General features: G+C 40.3%; 1 protein-coding gene and 1 pseudogene across 5 annotated transcripts in view; one reads left to right on the top strand and one right to left on the bottom strand.

Moving 5' to 3' along the window:
- The window catches only part of GRID1 (glutamate ionotropic receptor delta type subunit 1), an 859,069-nt gene that overhangs the window by 119,540 nt on the left and 714,935 nt on the right, over nucleotides 1–24,594 (top strand). The window lies entirely within an intron of this gene.
- On the bottom strand, nucleotides 21,355–21,503 carry LOC149318858 (U1 spliceosomal RNA; annotated as a pseudogene).

Raw genomic sequence — 24,594 nt, 5'->3', positions numbered from 1 at the left:
CAGTGTTCTGGAGCTTTCAGTGTGTTCTCTGTATAATATTTCCTTCTACGTCTGCCCATTTTTTCTTTTAAAATATACTTTTTATTGTTATGAATTTTTAAAAGAAGGTACAGTGCCTGAAGGTACAATCCAGGTAGAGTTCCTATTCATAGATTTCATTTGGAGAGCTAACTGTGTGATTAAATCTTTAGCATTGTACTTTTCATTGATTACAAATGGGAAGACTTCAACCGCATGGTTAACTGTCCCAGTGAAATCAATGAAACAGTGCTTGTGCACAGCTTGTGAAGCACCTTATGAGCTATTATTGATTTAAAAGTAATAAATAAATTTTATAAATAAATGGGGAGGAGGATATGTTCTTTAAAGTTATTACAAAACAAATTACCATGTACCTTTCTAACATTGGCTAGCATTTTGAAAAATGTAACCTGCACAGTATGATCTTGATTCACAATCTTGAGCTATTTGATGTGATTGAACAAAAAATATTTTTAAAAGGTAAAGCAATTAGTGTTTGTACGTCATGAGATAAAAAATACCATTTGATTAGAGTAAGGTGGAATGATTTCACCCTTGCTTTTCCCCTCATTCATTTCCATAATACTTGGATACTTTCCCTGGTACCATTTGTGTGTGAGAGTCTGTATGTACCAACTCCCAGTTTATAGTCGGATGGCATCCAAGTTATTTGCCAGAAATTTAGCCTTGCTTGTATGCAGGTGAGTCTTTCATCTCTGACAGTATTAACACTGCAGGAGCATGGATTGTGATTTTTTTTTATTTTTCTTTTGCAAACAGATTTTTCTTCTGAGGGCTTCAATAAGTTTTGTGTCACTGGGTCTGTAGAAGAACAAGAGCAGTCTGACATGTTTATTAAACTGCAAACTAATGAAAAAAAGATGTGAAGGCCCAGAAAAAATCAGGAGGGAGGAATGGTGAATGTTTTTCATGGGTTTCCCCCCACTCTCAGGCCTTCACTGGCATGCCGCATAATGAAAAAGGTGACCCAGTTTGTTTTTGCTTGTGCATGAAAAATGCAAATACAGACATGGATTTTGATGAGAGCTTGAGAAAATTACCTTTGGGGACTACACATCCCAGAACCACCACAACTATCCCCATCCAGCAGGGCCATCAATGCTAGTTGGGTGATTCTGGGACGTGTGAACCAAAAAAAGAAGGTTCTCTAAATTCTGGCTTTGATCTTCTTAGAAATGGCAAGCTTCAGATATCTTATGATATAATATGTGACATACATATTTTAATAGGTAACTAAATATATAAAATTCATTGGTTATGGACAGTTGAAGGAAGAAAAAAGCCATTAGGTGACAGGTACCAAAAAAAGAAAGAAGTCTGGTTTGGGGGAGCCAGTTTAGAATCAGTGGCCCAATTCTGTAATAATATGCTTGATAATATTTTGTGAAGTGAGAGGGAAGGTGCTGGAATTGTCCTAACGTCAGATGACTGCATTAAAATAGATGACCAGAGAGGAAAGAGACAGCCCATTCTTTAAAGAAGTGAGGAGAATGAAGACACAAGACCAAAGTAAAGTACTAAAGAGATGCAGGATAATCCCACACAGTAGTGGGTTGAGAAAAACATTTGGACAAGTTTTCTGATGTCAATCTTCTCTATGTCTCAGGCTTTGTAGTTATTATTTATTTATTGAATGATCGATCTGTGAAGTAGAGCAAAATCAATCAAGATTTCATTCCCAACACAACTGACCTGAAAGATTGTCCTAATAAGTATATATTATAGTAGCCTGTAAATTGTGTTCCAGTACATCTCCTGCATGGCATCAGTTTAGGTGGCTGTTTTCTCATGACATTTGGATATGCCTTGGGGCATTTGTATCCTCTTTTTTTCGAAGGGGCTCGGAGTGGCATATATGGGATTTTATGCACAGAAAACTATCTTCCCTACTTTGCAGGCCCAATCCAGCTTTTACACTAAGAACAGAATAAATGATAGAATAGAAATGTCTTGGTTTCATCCTTCTGTGGCTACCCTGATCAGTGAATGGTGGAATTCCCATGAAAGAACCTTGTTTCTTCTCCCTACCAAATCAAGAAGGTACTTTGCACAAAAGGCTGTTGGATTCTAACACAAAGGTAGGAAACTTCCAGTGTTCTTCACCACTGGCTATGGGGAGCCCTGGTGGTGCAGTGGTTAAATGCCAGTACTGCAGCCACAAGGTTGTGAGCTCAATCCTAGGGGCTCCAAGGTCTACTCGGCCTTCCATCCTTTCATAGGTCGGTAAAATTAGTACCCAGCTTGTTGGAGGCAGTTATCGTACAGATTGTAAATGTTTTAGAGAGTGCTGAGTTCACTGATAAGCGGTATAGAAATGTACATGCTATTGTTGTTGCTAAGAACATCTGAGAGGTGCAGTTCAACATCTGGAAGGTGACATTTGCCCACTCCTGTTCATACAGCTAGGAGGAACATATGGCTTGTGCTAACCATGACTTAGGAGCTATACAGATGGGAGGCATGCAGCTGCCCCTTTTTGCCCCGGATCGGTGCCGCAACAACCGCACGTAGCAGCACTGATCCGCTTCCTGGAGGGAGCAAAAAGAAGGAGCTCCCCAGAAGGGGCATCATAAGTGCCATGGCACAGTGTTATGACGCCGCTTATGCGCTTCAACGTTTGGGCACTGTGCCACAGTGGCGTCATCATGGTGCACGCTGTGTAAACGGGTTTGCACCAAAATGGGGGCGGGGTCATGGCATGCTACGCTGTGGCTCCACCCACAGGCCGGCCTTTTGGGCTGGTCTCTACAGGCCCTTAATGAGCTTGATTGTTCTTCATAGAAAATTCTGTGACACTGTGGTGTTCTTGCTGTGAAATAATGCATTGGAAAAAATGGGAAATTTCAGGGGCAATGACAGCCATTCTGGCTACTACATTTTCATTCCTAAAAAGACCAAGCATGCTTGCTGTATGCATTATTCTTCTGTTTGATATTAAGAGAAGCTAATAAAGTATACAGAAAAGCCTGTATAACAGTGGATGGAGCTACTCTTTATCTTCCTCATTTAAAGATAACATACTAGTCACACTAGTATAAGTTCCTTCTCAGTTTGTCACACTTCCATAATGTCTGTCTATGTTAGTTTAAATGCAACAATCCTTAAGAAGGTGTGAGTGCCAATTTTTAAACGTCAATCCAGAAGAGCCTGGTAGCTTATGGTCCTTTGGAGAGGGAACATATGAAGTCATTTCTACTCTATTGCAAAAGGTATATCAGTGAAAATCTCTGTTCAGGATATATAACAATTTTATTGCACTGCATCTTCAGCCTTGGCATCTCCTTGTAGAACTCAGACTTGTGGAACAAGGTCTGATGTTTTCAGAATCTCTAAGGAAAGAGCAGGCTGCTTTAATTTCCTTCCCTTTCAATATAGTCTCTTGATGTGATTAATATTGCTTCAGGTAGCAATGATATATTTTAGATGTTATCTCACTGCTTATTGCACTGATATTGCAACATATTTCATCTCCTGCTTGTGGCCGAGACTGCAAGCCCAGTGGCTGTACGCAATGTCCTCTGTGCTAATTGGCACACAACAACATAGCCTTCACTGTGATGTTTACAAATGAGATGGAGTTAAAGCAGATTTGCAAATGCATTAAACATAGCAAAACTGTTCATTTTTGTGTTTTTATATTCAAATTTAGAGACAGGAAGATCCTTGAGTTAAAACAACAATAATATAGCTACCTCAACCAAATCTAACTTCATCCAGAAGTTTGACTTTCCTACCTCTAAGTATAAATTGTAGCAGATAAAGGACTGAATCTAGCAAGAGTGATAGCCAGCATAAGTGGGTTTGTCTTCTCCTTGCTGCTCAAGCACCCCAAAGACCTGCTCTGGAAACCTCAAAAACTAGCCTTCCTGAACTTGGTTTTGGTTTGCAGGAGGGAGGGTTAAAAAGCACAACAGTGCTGTAAGTGTCATGTTGCATTATTGTTTTGGACAATGCAGTGGTTTCCTCCCAAAGTTTTCATTTACACCTTGGTAATAATTATTTTTTATTATTATTTTACTATTACTACTGTCATTCTGAGAGCCACATAAGGTAGTGATTTGAGCATTGGACTATGACTTTGGGGACCAAGTTACAATCTCACCCCAGCCATGTAAACCCACTGGATGACTTTGGGCAAGTCATACTCTCTTAGCTTCGGAAGATGGCAATGGCAAACCCCCTCTGAAGAAACTTGCCATGAAAACCCCATGATAGGTTTATCTTACAGTCACTATAAGTTCAAAACAACTTGAAAGCACACAACAACAATAACAACTGCCATTCCAGTAAGGCCCTTTTGGGGCAATGTCCTCACAATGAAATATCAAACAAGAATGACATATAAAATAGTAATAAGGACATATAAAACAATAAGGAATAATCACACTCAAAATGTATCAAAAAGCCATAAGAGTATAAACTTCAACTACAATAAAATGAATCAATGAATTATAATTATTGATATTTGCTTGTCAGAACATTACAAATTGTTAAAAGCCAGAGCATCTGTAGCTGTCTAAGGGAATATGACTACAGTCCTCCCTTCCCTTACATGGAGGATCTGTTCTGGACACACACACACACACACACACACACACACACACACACACACACACTGTGTAAGGGAAAAATCGTATATGCTCACTCCCCATTGAAAATAATGGGATGTGCGCATGTGGTACCACGTGGCGCATGCACCACAGGCATGAACACCGTTCATTATATTGTACCACAGCTTCAGCATATGCTGAAAGCCACAGAAGGGAAGCTCATGTATGGCGTAGGCTCACTGTATAACAAAATTGATTTTGGAGCTTCTGTGTCACCAGCAATTCAGGCCTCCAAACAAATCCAAACTCCAACTGTTGCAATAAAATTCTACAAATGGGATGGCAGTTCAGAATATCCTGTCCTTTGTGCTCACCAATCTAACTGTTCTTTCAGTTTTCAGGATCACTAGGAATCTAGAACCAGGTTCTGTTTGGTAACTGGGATGGAACACGCATCCTTCTTTTGGAAAGTATGAGCCTCCTGGTCTCAGACAACCTCCTCAGCCTGTTGTGTTGTCCCATCCTCTTGCATGGATGATGTTCTTTTCCCCTCTTGTGGTCAATTATCTAAGCATCAAAGCAACAATGAAGATATTATTTCTAGACATATTATCGTATTCCACTGTCCTCAGCTCCTGCCCTACTGCTTAGTGATCTTTGAGAAGGAGACTCTCTTTGATCTTTCTTATCCACAGTCCTGTAAACATTACCTTCTCTCTATCTTTTCCCCCTCTCTTTCTCAGCTTGCTCACCATGTTTATTCTGAACTTTCCTCAGAACTGTCTTCTAAGTGAAACAGCCCTGTTCTTTCATCACAGTAAGCCTCTACAGTGTCTCTGCCTTTCCCCGTTGTTAAACCTCCATGGGTCCGCTATTTCAAGATATCCCGGCTGAAAAGCCTTGACATTATAGGGCAGACAGTTGTCCTGTCTGACAGCATTGCTTCATTAATGAACACATTCTATTTTAGCCATTAAAGTATCTCAAATGTAAAGCTGTACTATAGTCATGTCTCCTTTTCCCTTGTGAGAAGGTGGAGAGAATAATGTGGGAAATCTTGGTTAACATATGTCCAAGGGCTAAAAATGATGATATTAAGAAATGATACAATGCTCACACAAGGCCATGGAAAGAAGCTGTTAGACAGTATGAGTGTAGTGAATGTTCTCTATATGATTTTCTTTTGCTTTTCAATTCAGTAGCTAAATTAAAAACTGAAATTTCCAGGATCATCTCAGCAAGCATGAAAATAGATGCTCTCCACAGAGAGACATGAAAAGTTTCACTTGGGCTGATTAATTTTTGATGCATTATTCTTTAAATAGCATGCAGAGTAGTGATGCAAAGAGGAGACAGTTTCTGAAGCTGACAAGGAAATTAGCCCTCTGGTTCCCAAGTTGTGGGTGTGTTTCTGTGTCATAGCCTGTGAAGCTGGGAATAAAAATAGGAGAAAAAATATATGGATGGATCAGAATGGTAGCATCATTTTCGTTGTGTTAATACCAGCAGACATTTCACAAAGCTAATGATATATTGTACTAAATTAATGTGCATCAGTTGAAAAAATGTCTATCTATGGCATTCGCCAAATGCTTTTAAAAGATGCTTCATGTTACCTGTTTACATTTTAAAAATTGCTTTTTCTTTCTTTCTTTCTTTATGTCTGTGTCCATATGTGTGTATATGCCTTCAAGTCACCTGCTGACTTAAGGTGACCCCATTAATTTGATAGCATTTTTTTTAAGGCAAGGAATACTCAGAGGTTGTTTTGCAAGTACTTCCTCTTAAATATAGCCTACACCACCTGCTATTCATTGGTGGTCTCACATCCAAATTCTTAACAGGGATGACCCTGATCTGGGGACTTTAGGATATTTAGCCCCCTATCTATCTATCTATCTATCTATCTATCTATCTATCTATCTGGGGTGTGAAGGGTACAGAAGGGTACAGAAGGAAGAAAGAACATGGTATCCCTGTACAGTATTGGTGGTTGTAAAAAGGGAGTTCTTGGTCCACATTAATGATATCCACAGTTGTGACAGGTATTCTGCTAGTTGTGCAATGAGCAGGTTTTAACTGACCAGTAAGTTGACATTTATTTGACTGGCTGATGAAGTTGGTTGTTGTTGTTGTTGTTCTTGTTCTGTGCCTTCAAGTTGTTTCTGACTTATGGTGACCCTAAGAGAAACCTACCATAGGATTTTCTTAGCAAAATTTGTTCAGAGGAGGCCCTGGACCTATTTTGCATTAGGACATGTTTACATCACTTGTACTGCTAGTGCTGCATAGATGTTTGAACAACCATGACTCTGGAGATTGGGGTTGATTCCTCTTTTGGCCATCAAAACCCATTGGGTGACCTTAGGTGAGTCACACACTTTCAAAACCAGAAAACCCCATGATAGGTTCACCTTAGGTTCACCATAAGCTGGAAACAACTTGACGTTACACAACAAGAACAACACAATGTCACCTTTTAATTTAACAAGACCAAAGGTAGCTTACAAACATTTAAAAGTTATGCCAAACAGGTGGAGGTGTGTCAACCAGTTTTGGATGGGGTTACACTCCCCCTTAAAGATTGTGTTTGCAGACTAGCAGTACCTCTGGATCCATTGCTCCAAATGACAGCTCAGATATATGTGATGGCCAGGATTTCTTACTATCAGCTTTGGCTGATACACCAACTGCCTAGAACTGGAGGACCTAAAGATGGTCCTCAAGATTAGACTTTTGCAATGCACTGTATATCAGACTAAATCTGTATCATGTTTGGAGACTTCAGTTACGGTAGTTCAAAAGATGGCAGCCAGTTTGGTTAGTGGGACATCCAGGCATGATACTACACCAATATTAACTTCACTCCATTGGCTGTCAGTTAGTTTCTGGGCAAAGTACAAACTGTTGGTTATTACCTTTAAAGCACTACATGGTTTGGGTCTAGGTTACCTAGGGGATCACCTCCTCCCCTTGTTAACCATAAGGGGGGTTGTCCTCTATCAAGCCCCTTCACCCATTGTTTTCAGCATTCCACACATCTAGGGTTTATGTGCCATATTCACATACTACCTTTCCTTGTGTTTTGTAAGTCATTGCAGTCTCTACAGCCCATTCTGGTCTCCAGCAATTTGATATCAAAATGTAACTGGATCGTGGGGACAGCGGGCACATGTAGCCCCCCCCCCCAATAATACATATGTATATGTCTTATTTGTTCTTTCAGACAGATGTGTATTTCAACTGAGGATGTATATTTGTTAATCGGTGTTATTCTCCTCCCTTGATGTATGGGAAGAGGCATGTGAGAAATTGATGATGATGACGACGACAACAACAACAACAATATTATACAGTTGCAAAGGCATTCAGAGATTTTAGCTCATGCTGAACGGAGTTACATTCCCCCTGCAATCTCAGGGTCACAGTTTGGGTGAACGTCTAGAATCATATCTGAATCTGGATGCCCAGATTTCAGCAGTGCCCAGGAGCATGTTAGCACAGCTAAAACCAGTGCACCAGTTGTACCCATTCCTAGAGATATCACTACTGGCTATGGTGACATGTGCCTAGGTTGCATTGCACTTGGATCACTATAACACATTCTACATAGGACTGTTTGAAACTGTTCAGAAAATGCATTGGGTGCAAAATGTTGTGGCTAGATCGTTTACATGGGCTGGTTACAGGGAACACATTAACTCCCGTCTTTCAACAACTTGCGACCACTCTATTTCAAGGTGCAATTAAAAGTGCTGGCTACAACCTTTAGAGTCCTATGCATCTTGGCTCCAATCAGAAAGACTATATTTTCCTTGTGATCTTGCAACATAACAAAGTATTTGGTGTGTATATAATGCTTTTGTTAGTATATCAGTATCTTCTTCATAGCTGGTATGAAAGTTTGATGTGCTCTAGATATGAGTGCATACATCCCATGCTTCACAATATGTAGTAGGTGCAGGGCTGCTGTCCTGATGCTTCTGTCCACTATGAGTATACCAGGTTTGTTAGTGACATAACATTATCTATCAGATGTTAAAAGTCTTATTTACGATGAATGAGGGGAAATGCTTCAGACAGGAGACTTAGAAATAATTTTAGATAATGTCTTTTATCAAGAACCTTTATTTCATAGCTATAGCTGCTATGACCAGGGCTTGTACCCATTTTGCTTTGTTTTCTGTTTTCTGTGTCATTTATTAGCGCCTTACACAGTTTGTAAGATGAGGCTTATGAAGCCTAGTGTTTCTCATTTCTGTTACTGGCAAGGTGCCATTTTTGGTGTTTTATTTTAAAGCTGGAGACTTTAAAATATATAAATATTAGGGATTGAAGAAACTTGTTCTTCAGTTATTTTTACTGGACATCACTGTCAGGTCTGGCAGCATGTTCATGCAGCTACCAACATTCCAACACCACCTTCCCACAGTTGCTTCTTGGAGTCTCACACTCCTTCTGGTTCCAGCATTGGTGCCATTGTTTCCCTCCTCCTCATTTCCTCCCTCTTTACTTCTCACCATCCTCGTTGTATGTTACCTGCCAGTACGGGACTACTATTGAGTGGAGGGGTAGAGTTAAGAAAATAGAAGTAGATTTGCTCATTGCAATGGCAGACCCATGAACAAGGCCAGGATGCCCAGCCTGGAGAGCCACAGTAATTTGGAGCCAGCCCAAATGGCTATGATTGTGGATCTGCTTATACTGTATTCTTTTGTAAAGATTTGGGAATGTTGAGAACTGCTTGCTGTGGACAAGAGGAGTACTCTTAGCTAGTTCCCTCTTCTTTTTATTTTCTTTGGTAGGTGAAGACTGTTTTTTGGAAACCAATGCTTTTATGTTTTTAAATTAATGATTTAAATGTTTTTAATTGAAGGAGAGCAGATCTGCTGGACTTTTCCCCTTCCCTACTGTCATTCTCCTTTTGTGTCTTGTCTTTTTTAGATTGTAAGCCTGAGGGCAGGGAAATGTCTAAGTAACAAACTGTAAGCCACTCTGATAGCCTTGGCTGAAGAGCGGGGTATAAATAAATAAGTATTATTATTATTATTATTGATTTTAATTCTATTTAAATTACTACTTTTTGTTTGTTTTTAACCATTTGTTGTTGTTGTTGTTGTTGTATGCCTTCAAGTTGTTTCTGGCTTATGGTGACCCTAAGGTAAACCTATCATGGGATTTTCTTGGCAAGTTTCTTCAGAAGGGGCTTGGCATTGCCATCCTCTGAGGTTGAGAGTGTGACTTGCTCAACGTTTCCCTGGTCTCCCAGTGTCCTAGTCCAACATTCAGACCACTACAGCAGGCTCTCTCTCAGGGGAAAAGTTTAAATGCATGATAAGAAAGAAAAAGAGTTTCATTTCGTGTGAAGACTTTTGATCAGTTTTCACTAAGGAAATCAGAACTTGATATGGCTTCTAAACATATGTGTTTTGGCTTGTAATTATATCTATATCTGTAGGTACTATTTTGTAAGCCACTTTGCATCCCAACTTGGGGCAAAGATGAGGTATTAATAAAGGGATGGATGGATGGATGGATGGCTGTATAGCAAATATTATGGCACAGCTATACCAGGCAACCAACTCTGCAGCCCTTAAGCAGGCCTACTGCTGTTAAGCGCTGTGAAAGACCCAGTTCCATTGCCAGTATTGAAGTAATACCTAATATCAATCCAGCAGCTTTCACTATTTGGAAAGGAGAGGGAGGGGTGCCATTTCTTTATATCAAGTAGCAAAATACCTTGCCTTAGGCAGGCTTTTGTTTGTAACAAGTAAATTCAGGTAGCAGTAGTTAAAACTTCAAAAAGCTTCTTTGTTACTTCACAGGCCCCTCTTTGTATAGGTGTCATTGCCATTTGGGCTAAGTCATCCTCCAAAGGTCTCCAGAGGGCCATGGATCATTCTGTAGTGGAGACAAGCATCTGGAAGCTGTTTATTTATTTAGAAGAAGCAATGCTATTTTAAGAGGCATGTTGTAGCAAAAGGCTCCCCTTTGTGCAGAGAGAAAACACAAAATTTAAAATTCTAAGTGCCAGCAAAAAGGGGGGAAAAGTTTAAACTTATAATAAGAAAGAAGAAAGAGTTTCTCTTAGACTTTTGATCAGTTTTCACTGGGGAAATCGGAGGCTGATATTTAGCTGGGAAAAGTGAAGAAAAGCAAAGAACCTGTGTGTGAAAGTTTCTGCTGAAAAATAGGAAAATGTTACTCCATCTAATTAAATATTGGTCTAAATTCTGTAAGAAGTTCTTCCCATGAAGTTTGAGAGTTGGATCCCTTTAATCTAAGGCTTTAATCCACCATATGCAGAAACAGGTAGTTTGTCACTTTCAATCCCTGATCATGCTGAGATTCTGATAGGCCAAGGGGAAAAAAAGGAGACAAGCACATATTTCTGTACAAGTGTTTTAAAGGTGGCTGTAGGTGTGTGGGGAAATTGCATCCCCCTTGTCTTCTGAAGTGAACTTTTGAGACGAAAATACATTCACTGGCAGAGTGAATGCACAGGTGTGGAAAAGCAGAGTAGGGAAGGCCTGGGATGGTGGGAGTTTTTTATGCCTTATTCAAGGTTCACAAATGGTGTTACTGTTGTCACAGTGCAACCCACAGTCTAAATTGTGGGAGGAGGAAAGGAATGTGGTGCCTAGATTGGGAATAGGGAATGTATTGCCCTGTAGAGATAGCTGTAGCTGTACTGTGATTCTCATGATCCTCCCTACCATTAGCTATGCTGTCTAGACATGATGAGGATTGCAGTTCAGTAGCATTTGGAGGGCCACATCTTTCTCATTCTTGGCCCCAAAGAAGCAGGAGTATGGGAATGAGAGACTTTCTACCATTTCTCAGCTATTCATCCATGCCAAATAGGATTGTTATCTAAACTAGGCTGAAGAGACATGCAAACATAGGCAAAAACATCACTCTCTTTTAATGAATGGTAATGTCTGTTAGAGAACTACACAGGAGTATGGTACTTGTAAAAGAAGTTATGGGTCAATTTGCCACCAAGAAGAGATTGAAATTCAGTGGGTTAGAAGCTCTAGCACTTTCTGAGTCCTCACAATCTGGATCCTGTATTAATCCTATGGAATGATGCAGGCATATTTCCTGCATAGTGTAGACTAAAGTCTTTCATTTGTATCATTATCAAGTTTAGAACTTTAGATTAATTGATTCTTCAATATATTTCTTAAAATTTAAAAGCAAATTAATGCCTTTTTGAGGAGCAATGTTTTATTGAGAATGTATGTTACACTCCACGTAACACTTCGTGGGAAAAATAAACTTTAGTTTATTCTTATGAACTCTTATTTTGATCATGTGGTTGAATACTTCTTTGGGGCCAGCTACTTGCTGCAAAAAAAAGTTTCTGTCTTCTCAGGTCCTCTGCTGCCATTAGCTTCTTGGGCAAGCACCCCCTTTGACAGATTCCCACTGTTGACATGTTGCTTGTCTGGCATCTGAATGGGTCACCAAGCCATGTGATCAATGAAGAGGTTCTGCACCCTGTTCTAAGCTCACCAGACATGGCATTGCCAGCAAAGCTTTTCTTCTTTTGTGGCTGGTGAGGAGATGGTGGCAGTGTTAACTTCCCCTCACTGTTGTGCCTGCATGTATGGTGCTTGCATAATGGGTCTGGTGCAACTCTGGAGCAGAAAAATGCTGGCTGCATCCAATTTTTTTTCTGCTGATGCAGATGTACCATAAGTTATATTATGATTGCAACATAACAAGGGATAGCTTCACTTCCTTTACTGTATGTTTGCAACTTTCTTAATTTTATATTTACACGATTGTTGTTTCACTGAATGGTGGAACAAGAATATCACATGGTTCAATATATGGCTTGTACTTTACTATTAGTTTTTAGGTAATGACATAGTGGATGGAAGTGAGAATATGGCCCGATACAAATGGGCAAAAAACACCATCCTGGGGCCGATTTTAGGGCTCCTGGGAGCGTAGTGTCCGCACACTCCCAAGCCCTACCGCAATGTCCAGGCACCATTATGGCTCACCCCGTCCACACAGGGGCCGCCATTATGACATCTGCACAGCACAGTGCCCAAACGGTGCAGTGCCGCATCAACATGATTGTTGCGCATGAAGCACCAATGGCGCTGCACGTGTGGCTTCAAAAGAACCCTCTGGGAGCAGGTTCTTTTTAGACCTTGCGGAGGCCACGCCATTTGGTTGGTGCAGCCTCCATCCGGGCCAGAAAGGGCCGGCGTCACAGCGTCCTTTTCTGCCCGTCTGTATCCCCCCTATGTTTCTTAACACAAGTCGAGGACTTGTAGCATTCACTTACTTTTGAAAAAGTAACTCTATGATTTTTTTAAAGTAATGGGAAAAGAAATAGTTACTTTAAAAACTGCAACCCCAATAGTGATGAACTACTTCACGCTCGCAACTTCACACTTAAAAGTAATTTGAAATACTGTTTCATAAGAGAACTGTATGGTACCTGAAAAATGAACTGAGTGAGAGCATGGGGAGGTAAACATAGGCGGGTTACAGACCTCCATAAAGTACGTATTCAGCACGTACTAGGGTTAGAAAGGGGCGGTGCTTCCGCACCCCCCTAACCCTAGTACGGACTGAGTCCATACAAAATGGCGGCGGCCGTTCCACACGGCCGCCGCCATGATGGCGTGACGAACGCGCTGCCTCCAAACGAGGCGGCGCGGACATGACACCATCGCTCCACACGAGGGCGCTTAATGCGCCCTTTGTGCGGAGCAGGAAGAAGCTCCGTTTTGGAGCTCCTTCCTGGTTTGCATTGCTGGGCGCAGCCTTCAGACGGCTGCGCCTGGCAACATAAGGGAGAAAGGGGCCCCCCTTTCTCCTCCTCCCCGCCGCCGCAGGGTGTCCTTGGGGCTTGAAGCCCCAGGGACACCCCTTTCCAGGCTGCGGGGAAGCGGCCTTTTGCCGCTTCCCCGAAGCCTGCAAAGTGGCAGATCGGGGCCTCGGAGGCTGCCGATGTGGCAGCTGAGGCCCCGATACACCGGGGAAAGGCGCGCCTACAGGCCGTCCCAAAGGGGCGGTCTGTAACGCGCCATTATCTTATTTTCACAACCCATAGTTTTGTTTCTGTGGAGTATCAGATTATGAAAAGGTAGAACGCGTTGAGAGTGTTTGTTCTCTTACAAATAAGCCACATAATCACTCTATATTAACATAGTCCAGTGTGTGTCCTATTTCTGAAGGAAAAGGGCATGTGCCTTTGGCATGGACATCTAGTAAATAATGTCAGTTTAATTTATAACAAGAACATGGTATGTAAGATCATGTTATGAACCAGTTAGGGAAAGTTTATGGTTGTATCGCTGATGCAGATTTTTTATTAATGTGATTCTTGGAAAGTAGTCATTCAGTGTTGGCCACTTTAAATATTTGAGTTCCCTTTTGCAGAAGATTGATGGTCACTTGAAGAAACCGAAAACCTTTATGTCTGCTTTTTCATGCTAATTTTTATATAATTCAATGTGTTTTTGTGCATTTGTTATTCTTGTATATTTTCAAATCTTTAGTTGTATGCCTTTTTGCCTTGCTTCTCACCCAACTTCTTTCTTTATTTTTTTCTTTTTCCTCTCTTTCTCCCCCTTCCAGCTTCTTTATCTTTCATTGTATGATATTACAATGATTTGTTTGTATTAAAAATAAATTTTAAAAATCTCAAAATTATTTGGAAGGATGTTACATAGTCCTGGTTTTTGAGCTTTGCTCTGGTCCCAAGTGTTCTCTTGATTCCTGACTCATTCCAGATTGCTTGCCTGTGGCCCTGACTTGATTATGTGGCAAAATGTAGAATGTCCATAGTGAGCCAAACAAGAAATAACATTTTAGCCATTTGCAAGGTTAGATAATATTTGGTCTACAACCGCTTTAAACCTCTTGTCATATACTTGCCAGTTGTACCTGCTACCAGGAAAGTGTGGAAGAATATGCAAACTTCTTTGGCTTTTGACCTCACCTTATAGGATAATATAAATATTATGACGAGCTTCAAGATGATAATTTGGACTTCTTGGACTGTATCAAGATTTACTTCACTGTTTCAGTCAAGTGACATTGCTTCTTATTTTAAAATCATTTGAGCACCTAAAATTAGAATATTTCCTACTTTACTCATATATACTGGAAGTATTGTTTAAGTGCTAAATTTGGTCCTGATGCCTAGGCAGAATCTGTAACTCCAGACATTCTGCACCTGCTAAAATCAATAGACTCACTCCCACAGACACATAGCATTTTCTTTTTTGACATTTGTGCTAAATTGGGCCTTTGTGTGTTGAGCTACAGCTTAAATGGAATACCAAGGCAGGGATTCATGTACAATTATCATAATATAACTCTTTCTTAGAACTGCTATGTAATCCTTCTTGAATTTAAGATTGCACCAACAAAATATTCTGTGTGCCCCTTAGATTCCACAGATTTAAGCTGCAGCTGACAAGTTCAAAAGCTGGAAATGTGCTGTTTTTAGGAGTCTTGCTCAAGTGTCACCCCTCTAGGACATAGATTTCAATAAAATTTGCATATGCATAGTAGGGATGTAAACAATACTTGCACATTTTCTCATTCTCAACAGGAAAGGGACACCCCACTAAGAAAATGGCACATGGCCACAACTTCCTTTGTACTTTGTGACTGTTTTTTGAAGAAATTGTTTATGCAAAAATACAATAGGGGTGCGCAAAACCTGGCATTTTGCTGCACAGAATGCAAAATGTACCATTTCCTGTGCAACAGTGTAGTTATTTTTCAACCCCTGCCCAAAACCCATCCACATTTTTGTGTATAAATACATGTTTGTGCAAATGAGTTTTTAAAAAGTCCCAGCATGTCAAAAATAATTTTAAAAAGTCAAAATTCCTTCATAATCTTACACAGCAGCATTTTTTTCCAGGTGTTTCCTTTTTGCATAGAAGAATGATATAAGAAAATTTACAGCCCTACATTATAGCGGTGAAGACCGCACATGGGTCTCCCAGGTGCTCAATATTGATGAGGAACTCCACAATCCCTTTTTTCCTCTTCAACGACCACAATTCCTCTATGGCTCTGTTTGTATAGGCCGAATAGAACATGCTCCACACATCTGCACAGTGACCAGTCCAGATGACTCAGGACACAAATCCTGCTTCTGATGTGAACTGTCTGGACAATGTTTGGCCAGTTCAGCACTGAACCTGATGTATAATATCCTTAAAATTGTTAAAAATAAATCACCATTTGCTCTTCTTGGAAGATCCAGAGCCCTCCATTGTAACACTGGGTGGCTCTTTACAATGTGTTCTGCTGTGCCATCATGTGCCACTGCCACTGGTGCGAGTCGCTCACTCTGAGGTCAGAACGAGGTGTCCAGCTATGTGATTGACTCTGGGCACCTTGTGTTGACCTCAGAGTGAGTGACTTGAACCAGAGATGGCACTGCCATCACATAATGGGACTTGTGTGAACAGCTACCTGGCATTGCAACATGATGCCCAAGGTAACAGGGGGACATCAGGGTAGCTCCAAGAGTATTCCAGCTCATGCAGACACCACCAAAGTTTTCTTAAGGGACCATATTACACTTCAAGAAAGTGAAAGGAGTCCCTTCAAATTTCTGAATGGTTCAGTCCATAGAATGTATTGGTTTTAAATAATATTCTGGTTCTTTGCAAAGGTTAAATACATAACGTTACTCAGTCTGTGAATGCAGACCCTTTGTGAATGTGTAAATCTCACTGAAGTCACTGAGAGTTTATAAATTTGCCAGGACAGCATGTTAATTTTTTGTAAGGAATGCTCTTGGGAAAAGAGAATGGAGCTGAACAGTACTTTTGTTGGACAATATCATTGCCAAAGACAAGAAGTGACATATCTATTATCAGGGATTCTAAAGGTTAGACAAGTGGAGAAGCAGCAGCCTATGTGTATCCAGCTACATATTGCAATGAATACTGAAGGGTAATCATGATCATCTTTAATCGAGTCTGCAGAGAACTCAATTTTCATTTGTCTGAACTTTGATTTTTGAACGGTGGGCCTTTCTAGTTCCTGTGGGTGTCTATCTTGTCACCATGTGGACTGGAGTGCAGCCTCTACTAATGTTTCATACTTTATTTTATGTTTTTCAAATCCAGTACTGGTAGTAATCCAGGCTTTTAGCAAAAGCTTTAGAAGCTTAAAACCTACATTGCAACACAAGAGGCCTTAATGACATTGCTTACACAGAGAGCTTGTAGCCATCTACTCTAAAGAGGAGGGTGCTGGATTTTGTGATGCTGCTTTTAAAACCACAGCATTGCTCTGTTAATAGGCCTGTGAAAATTAAAATCAGTTTTAATGATGTACAAAAGAGTGTGCCTGTACTAGGGTTGATTTTTTAAAGGCTTTATCGATACTATTATGCAGTTTGCATTATAGCTAATCAATTCAGAACAGTGTGTTTTGATAGCCTTAATTAAGCATTATTCATACACTCGATCATGATCTTAGACTCCACAACTGTAGCCAATACAAACTTGGCAGGGGAGGAAGAACATGGAGGAAACCAGTGTGTACACTGACCCCATTCCATTCACCTTTCTGTCACACTTTTGAGGTGTGCATCTTGTTTGATTACTCAGTGTCTGATGAACAGCAGCTGAAGTTTGAATGCTGCCCTTGAAATTATTGTGGCTGAGATTCTAGGAACTGAGATACATTCTGTCTGTGATTCTGAATTGTGATACCTCATTTGCACCTGATACTTACCACTTGATGCTGAAGTTGCACATGATGGATATGCCTTTGTGTGCCACTTCTGATCCATTAGGAGATATTTCATTTTTGCTTGTTTACCTTGACCTTGCAGTTTGAATTATTGAGAAATAATTCCTCTGTTTTCTTTGGGAGACAATATAAGGTGGAAAAGCAGCTATAGCTCAATGTTTGCAGCACCTATTTCATGCTAAATGGATCCCTAGTTCAGAAGTTCCTGGCACATCCAGTTACAACAATTGGGTAACATGGTATGGGGATGACCTCTCCTTGGGAACCTGGCAGACAGATCAGGTAATATGGGTCTATATGGGCGTATCCTCTGGCCTGGTATATAGCAACTGTCTATACAGTATACAAGGAACCATTGCTGGATAACAAAGTCAGTACCTCAGTGGCAAATCATGCTTTGTGTTTGCTTAAGATTTAATCCCTGGTGCGTGGCAGTAGGGGTGGGGAAGTCTGAATCTCTGGCTAGGAACAGCCATTCAGAGTAGATGCTATCAAACTAGATGAGCCAGAAGAAGAAAGAAGAAAGAGAGAAAGACTGCATGTCAGATGACTGGATTCAATTAGGGAGGTTATGCGCACGAATCTACAAAACTTAGGCAGAGTAGTGGAAGAAAGGGAATCTTGGAGATGTCTCTTCCACAGGTCTGCCATGATTCAAGGCTGACTTGAGGAGGCTTTTAAACAACAACAACAACAAGCTGTGTCTTCAGTGATGAAGCAAGTGAGATGTTGCTCAATGTTTGTAAAAGCATTCAGAAGTGAAACTCATCAGGCGGTGATGCACATATTATTATTTCTCACTGTTTAATCTATCACACCACCTTGTTGTGTATCTAAGTACCATTTTTTAATGGAAGTAAAATGTATTGCCACCCCTTATTCTTCTCAGAGGGAGGTTTATGCTGGGATGCAAACACATTGATCTCAAAGCAGCAAGGCAATCTTCTTACTTCCTTTTAACTGTCTATATCTAACTTCCCCATTCCCAGTAGTTTCACACATTGATGGCCAAAGATATTTAATGTTGTTTATTTATTACATTGCTCTCCTTCCCAATAGCTGAAGTTCTTTGGGTGGTTCACAAAATGCAATTAAAAACCATGAAACATTACACATGCACTTAATATAGTTAAGCGTCCTGTCTCTCTTTTTAAAAAAATACAAAATAAGCAAAAAGAGGAGTTGAGAATACTGGTGCCGTAATCTTGAAAGAACTGATAGGTTTCTTTAAAAAAAACAACAACCCTGTGAAACTGAAATATGAGAACAGAATTGAAAAGACTCGGAAATGCAGAAAGTCTGGCTAAATGACATTTGATTTCATCCTTGGTGGTTTGGTGAGATTCACTATACAAATAGTGTAGACAGATAAGATGGACAGAGTTTATATTTTGCTCTTCCTGTGACAAATCACAGGTGAAAAGCAGCAATCTGTTCTTGCTTCTGTTTTCTAAGAAGAGATCTTTCTCTCGCTCACTTGCTTCTCCCATTTCTCCCAATAGTAGAACTGTCATCTCCTTGACTCTAATTTAAATGACACAATGTAGCTGGAAATTTTTTGCTATCAACCAAGAAACAATGGAGCAAAGAGAGGCATATTTGTTGGATGGTTGGTTCCTCTGATGGAAAAGCAACTTACCTTTGTCCAAGATATAATGGATAAAGTAAGATGGGGAAATAGATGTTCGAACAATCTCTCTCCACAGTTTGAACAGTGGTTTTCCAATGCCATTTGGACAGTGTTTATCGCACAGGAGCAAACATTTGTAAAGCTGGGTGACAGCTAGCACTTATTTCTTCTTTGTGCCTGGAAGGGTGGATATAAATTCTTGACAACCTCTCCTGTTCACTTGTGCTGTGGAAAGGATGAGGGCCCTTTAAAATATACATTTTATGAGAACAATGCAGGAATAATTGACTCATAGAGCACTTGAAGTGTGTAGCACAGGTTAAAATCCTAGTTTGCAAAACGCCCATAATGCTGAGGTGTCACATGTTGCAGAGATCATGCCGAGCTCTGGACTGGTATCATACTATCTCCGCCACTGGGAGTTGTAGGCTGATCCAGATGGAATATTAGAACAGCAGACCTGGGTTCTTACTATCATAGAAACTGGTTGGTCTTATAGAATCTATTTTATATAAGTGTCTGATAATATCATTCCAAGTTATTCTGCATTCCTTCAGTCTGAGTAATGAGGCATGGAGGGAAGCCACTAAACCAGGGATAGAGCAAGTTAGCCCTCTAGATTGTTAATGATGAGGGATGATGGAGGTGGAACAGTAACTGCCCTCATCTCTTACCATTGACTGTGGTGCCAATACTGATGAGCATTGTGATTCCAACACCAGCAGAAAGGCTAGAAATTCTCCATCCCTCTAGTAGATTTCCTCTTTGTTCTTTCAGAGTTTTAGCCAGAATTCGGGCCACTGATTTGACTTTTCCTTCTCCCTACCTCATCTTCTTCAGTGCACTTGATATCATTCTAGGGTAATTGGGGATTTAATCTTGTCAATAGTTACATCTGGGCTCCTGATAATGATAATCCCTCAGTTAATATCTGTTTTTGTAATGTTTTATAATGTAGCAGCATTCTGCTGGTAACAGATTCCATCTTCAGCAGTTTATCAGTTGCTTAAGGCCATCATAAATAAAGGTCTTTCATGGGTGGCCAAAAAACAGCAGGGAGGAGGACAGCTTAGCCCCCTTCTGTAGTTTCTCTAGGTAGAGAGCACCATTTCCTCAAGAGATAACAGTAAAACAGGAAGCTGGGTTACACTGAATCAGACCACTTGTCCCTCCAGCTTAATTTTGCTTACTCTGGAGAGCAATGGTATTCCTAGGGTTCCAGAGCAATATTTTTCATAGCTGTGCTTGGAGGTATCAGGCACTGAATCTGGGGGCCTTCTGAAAGGAAAATGTTTCATCTGTCACAGCTACATCTCCTCCCTGCAAAAACACTTGTTTCACATTTGAGAAGCAAAGTGTTATTATTAGAAAAATCAAATAAAAAACAGGTGTTTGGAGGGGCAAGGTCCTTTTTTTTCCCCATTGGACATAGCAAATAAATGTATTGCTTAAATACTCTGCCTGAAAACAATATGTTTTTACTGTGTGAAGCTAGCAGCAGCTCTGGCTTTTCTGTGTCTTGTTGAATACAGTAAAAATTCTTATTCAGGCAGCTACCAGGTGCATTCTGTTCAGATGTGTACCCAGGATAGTCAGGCTAGGATGTGGAAACAGAATTTGCTAGCATAAAGGAATCACAAAACAAGCAAAAAAAAATCAACTCATCCTCAGCTTGGTGTATATTTTGGTTAAAAAGGAAGCCATTTCATTTTTCTGCACAGACTGAAGGCTTAACTTAGTTCAGACATTTAAAAGCCTCCTCTGTAATCCTCTAGTTACTCTGAATGCTTAAAACCAACAATCAACAGATGCAATGGAATGCTAAAGTCTGTGTGGATGAAACCTGAATATGCTCTCACAAGGATCATAGAAAATCTATTTGTATGGGAAGATGTTATTTCATTTACTTTAGAATGGACTGAAATTACAATGAGCACTACTCACCATGTTTGTGATCTGCAGAGGACTGTAGGGTTGTGTGCTCCCTTGTCCCAGCCTTTTATCACCCTGAGACACAGTCCTCCTTTACTGTTTCCAACAGACTTCAGCATAGTTTTACCTTATCAATGTTAACCATGGTTAATGCTAACTAGCATTCATTTTTAACTATGATTCGAAACCAATGTTTTTAGCTTGTTAGCAAACTCCAGTTTAGAGAGAACTTGATTACTGTAAATAATGGTTGCCATTAGTGCCACCAGTAATAATTAATTATGACTAAAATGGTCATAAAAATTCAACCCATACTTTCTATGTGAGATCAGAGTTTGCATGGCCCAGCATTTGGGACATCAAACAGGGGAAGCATTATGTCTTCAGCTTAAGTAGTGTCTTCTTATGTTTTTTTTAAAAAATAGCTTCACTGGAAACCCACAAATTTGTGAAAAAACCCACAAACCTACTACCACAAATTATGCAGTTGAGTTTTCCTCATTTGGGGAAATCACAGGGGTGCAATGGATGAGCCTCACCCTGGGAAAACCACCTTTGTGATCATGGTGTCTCCCATGCCAGGTAAGTATTACAGTATTACCTGCTTTGGTAGGATTATTTAGAAATACCTAACACATTTGTGTGTATGTGCATGCACACTTATATTCAAACACAAATCTACACTTGGGTGTGCACTAAACAGTTGGCTTGGATTATGATCATTAAATTTAGAAATTCAGAAGTCTCACTGGACAAGGGAGTGCTCAACATATATCAGGATCAAAGTTTAGTGCTCTTGTTAATATTTTGTATGGATAATCATATTTTATATACTGAAAATGTATTTCCAGTTTAATTTGCATTAGAAATAGCTCTGCTCCAGTTTCTACTCCATGTTAACAATGATTGGGCATTAACATAAATGGCTTATGAGAAAGGCAGTTCAAGACATGCCAGTGAAAATTGGCACAGTTTGCCATATCAGGTATTGTAGGTATGCTTGAAACCACAAGCTGGTGGTTCATCCTGGTGATGAACCCTCAGTAATGCTGAAATTCCAAACTAGGGGTTGGAAAAGGCTCAGGGACTGAAACAGATGGCCTGATAAAGCCAGATTCTTGCTGGCTTGGGAGTGTGGTGTGTATAAACAGCCAGCTTCTATTTAGCTTGAGGACATGGCATTTAGATGCCACACACCTTGGAGCCACAAAAACCCAGTTCCAGAGGCAAAGGGGAAGCTTTTTCCATCCCAAATAGGAGTGGATCTTTTCTGCTCATGTTTGGGGTAGCAGCTGGCTGGACTGTGGGTGAACATCTGTTTGGTGCAGCCCCAATCCAGCCTAAATGGGGCGGCTCCATCTCTTTCACCCCCAGAAAGAAATTTTACAAGGACCACTGACAAATGAGGTTCCCATTTTAAAAGTGTTTTATTTTGGTAACTGCACACAACAGGGATATAAAGTATATTTGCAATTTTTCTCCTCATCAGTTGAGAAAGGGAGAGATCCATGTGCATTGTTTTGAGGTCACCCATGGAAAGATAGGATGTAATTAATACATACCAGCTTGTCATTTGGCTTCTATATCAAAGTTGCACCATAAGTACTGCTTCTCTTATATGCTGCCTTACTATTTCCTTAAATATTATTTGCTACAAGACTGTTTTAAATCACTCCACTATTGAGTATCCAGACTTCTCATAATGTCTATCTTCTGGCTTTTTAAGTGATTAATCGATTTCTTATTGAACTGTAGGGGATGTCCATATTACTGAAGACACTTACTTTGTTCTTATATTTATCTGTTATGTTGTGAGCCAGTATTTCTCCTCCCTCTTTTTAGATTTCAGGTCGCTGATTAATGCACACAGAAAAAACCTGTGGGAGAGCCGTGGGATCTAAAAGACAAAAATAGGTTGACAGGAGACTCGAAGGCACATAAACACACTCACTCACACATGATGTAAAGATGAGATAGTTGGCAATCTATTGGAAGAGTGCCCACCACTAATTTGTCATAAGTAAGTGGTAAACACAGGATTCTGTATTGTCTGGGAAGAGTCTATAAGATTTGTGGACAGGTAAACTGAAATGTGAAGCAGGAACTTAATGGCTGCTTCTTGTTAGTGTAGAAATCTTTGTTATAAAGGACAATCTTACTGGGCAACTATCTACTTGAAAAGATAAAAGTATACATTTTGTTGTCTCTGGCATCATTCAAAATGTATGAGATCATGTTTTTCCTAATAAGAATGACAACTTACATGGTAGTAAGTGAAGGTATACGCTGCTGGCTGCTCTCTGCCCTGAGATATCCGAGCCTCTTATTTGCCTATAGCTTTGCTTTGAGTTCTCTTTAATGGGACTTTTCTTACTCAGAGTGCTTTGTGGATAGGACCCAACTTAGTATACATAATCAATGCCCCAGACAGGAAAGGGAACTTCACTAGCGGGTTTTGTGGTTGTTATGTTATATATTCAAAATAACTTATTTTATTTTACTTTTGATCTGAATTGATCTGGAGGGGGATGAGGAGAAGCATCTTTCAGAGATTAGATTATTGTTGTTGTTGTTTGTTGTGAACTGCCTTCAAGATAACCTTGACTCATGGGGACCCTATGAAAGAGACATCAAGACTCCATATTCTCAGCCTCTCTTCTGAGGTCCTGTAGGATCAGGCTTGTGACTTCCCTGATTAAATCTAGCCATTGGGCTTGGTCTTCCTCTCTTTCTACCTTTCCAAGATTATTGCCTTTTCTAATGAGTCATGCCTTTTCATGATATGGCCAAAATATAACAGACTCAATTATCACTGTTTCCAGTGAGAGTTCAGGCTTGATCCATTTGCTTCTCCTGTCAGTTGTCCACGATATCCTCAGCATTCTTCTCCAGCACCACATCTCAAATGAATTTATTTTCTTTCTATCAGCTTTGTTCACTTTCCAGCTCTCACACCCATGCATGCATGGTGATGGGAAATGCCATGGCTTGAATGATCCTCCCTTTAGTGTTTAGTTGTACAGCTTTACATTTTAGGATCTTGTCTAGTTTTTTCATGGCTGCGTTTCCCACTTCTAGTTTTCTTCTAATTTCTGAGTTTATTACCACAGTAATGTCTATGTTTTTCAGTACATGGCCATTTTAATTCTTGTTAAAAATCTTTACCACATACATGAGAGTGTTGAAGTGATGGAATCATAAACAGTCTCAGCTTTTCAAAAGAGGCAATTTGGGTAGATGTGTTTTCCCTTAGTTCAGCTCTTATAATATTGTTGAGCTCTAACTTCTCAAAAATCAAAAGCTTAAACCCCTGATCAATAGGATGCCTCCCATCTTTTTAAATTGCAGCATAGGGCTGAAATAAATGGTTTGGGTGGGTGTCTGTGAAGCTGCCCCACCCAAAGATGGATTGGGGATGTGGAAGCCACACACCATGTCACCAATCTGCCATGGTGCTGGCCAAAAAAGGAGTGGTTTTCAATGGCTACTTTTTCAGCCACAGAAAAGCTGCCTTTAAATGGCTTTTCCACAGCCCTGCAGTGGCTTCCTGACATTTTGGAGGCTTGCGGCATGTAAAGCCACCATGCCCCCAAGATGCCCAGAAGCCAGCCCATGTGTGGGCAGCTAGACGCTGGCTTCTGGGCAGTTTCAGAGAATGTGGCATCAAAACGCTGCGCTGTG

Source organism: Sceloporus occidentalis, unplaced genomic scaffold (assembly GCF_023333645.1).
Source record: "Sceloporus occidentalis isolate IW3139 unplaced genomic scaffold, rSceOcc1.0.p SCAF_2, whole genome shotgun sequence".
In the NCBI taxonomy this organism is placed as follows: domain Eukaryota; kingdom Metazoa; phylum Chordata; class Lepidosauria; order Squamata; family Phrynosomatidae; genus Sceloporus; species Sceloporus occidentalis.
Note: the sequence above shows the minus strand (reverse complement) of the source record. Positions and strands in the feature narration are given on the sequence as shown.